The sequence below is a fragment of the Dipodomys ordii genome, unplaced genomic scaffold (assembly GCF_000151885.1).
Source record: "Dipodomys ordii isolate 6190 unplaced genomic scaffold, Dord_2.0 Scaffold182, whole genome shotgun sequence".
Taxonomy (NCBI): Eukaryota; Metazoa; Chordata; class Mammalia; order Rodentia; family Heteromyidae; genus Dipodomys; species Dipodomys ordii.
The window spans coordinates 3441982-3443633 of NW_012267398.1; positions in this window are offsets into that span (position 1 = coordinate 3441982).

Genomic DNA, 1652 nt, shown 5'->3' on the forward strand with positions numbered 1-1652 from the left:
TCCTTGGTAGAGTGCAGAATGACCTGACCACTATGAAGAAAAGAGCAGAAAATTATAGATAGTAAGAATCACAAATGAAAAGGAAAAAAAGAAAACAGAAAATAAAAGCCAAGAAGATAAGAGAAAGGGAAGAGGAGAAAAAATGGATAAAATTCATAGCCTAAAAGCATATTTTTCTCTACAAGCCAACCTTGGTAAAGAGTAAATATCTTTGAATTGCATGATAAGACGTGGATTTTAGAAACAATTTTTATTTATGCATGATACAGCAGAGACTGTTTTCAACCTCAGAACCAATAAGCACGGTAAGTTTTTATGGTAGCAAGGGAAACAAGGAGACTTGGCAAGGAAAAATTGAGTAACAAAAATTATATTTTTTTGGTCAATAGTTTATAAGTCACTAATATCACATGAAATAGATTTATATATGTCATGATTTGTGGTGTGTGTGTGTGTGCACGTGTGTGTGTGTGTGTGTGTGTGTGCGTGTGCGTGCCTGCCAGTACTGGGCTTGAACTAGAGGCCTTATGGTCTTGATTAGCTTCTTTCATTCCTCGCTGGTGCTTACCACTTGAGCCATACCTCCATTTCTGTGTTTTTACTGGTTAAAAGTCTCATGGATTTGCCTGCTGTGTGCTGGCTTTGAGCCATATTCTTCACATCTCAGCCTCCTCGATAGCTAGGATTACAGGCATGAGCCGTGGCACCTGGACTAGGAACAAAAATATTCTTTTTTTTTTGCTTTATGAATTTTTACAGTTTATTAGAATAATGATAGAGTTTAAAGTTATCCTCAGTATATTAATTGTAAGCACTTATTATCTATAGCATTGGCTCATGTTTGACCTCATGTTTCTCTTAATAAAGTGCTGCAGCTTTAACATTTAATTATGATGGGGATTAATAATCATTTATGAGTTTTCACTTCTAAGAAAAAAGTTGGAACAAAATATAGTTGAGATGAGTCCATTTGATTTAAAATATAACAGCAAAACAGCTTTTCTTGTTTTTGTTTTTTTTTGCACTAAAATTTTATTGAGAACAATTTGGGAGGGGAGATGTGGCTCAAGTCGAGGAGCACCAGCCTTGAGTTGAGGCCTGGAGTTCAAGTTCCAGTACTAGCACAAAGAGATAAAGAGATAGAGACTGTGGATATCATTGAGCCTCCTCAAACCATTGATTGATTGATTGGTTGGTTGATTGACTAGCTGATTGGTTGATTCAATTAGCACTCGCTGAATATTCCATATAAGCCAGTCCCAGTTGTAGGTACTTAAGATATAATCAGTGAGCAAACCTCAATCATCCCAGTTAATGGGTGAGCAAGAAGAGATAAGTTGAGTGAGATACACCAACCTTAAGAGACTTATACCACCGACAGGCATTATTCTTTTTGTTTGTTTCTTATAAGGTAAGTCTTATAATTGTTATATGGAACAAAAATATTCTTTACCTCCTTCTTCTACTTCCCACTTGAAAAATGAAGTGAGTGGGAAGATGCACTTAAATATTTATGTTTTCCATCCAGGAATTCTGCTCTTTATATTTTAAATTATAAATTTGCTTCTTTTTGTGAAAAAGCATAGTGGATAATGTTATTTCTTGGTGGAATAAATGTGGATTAAACAAGTTGAAATAATTTTGTTTTGTTC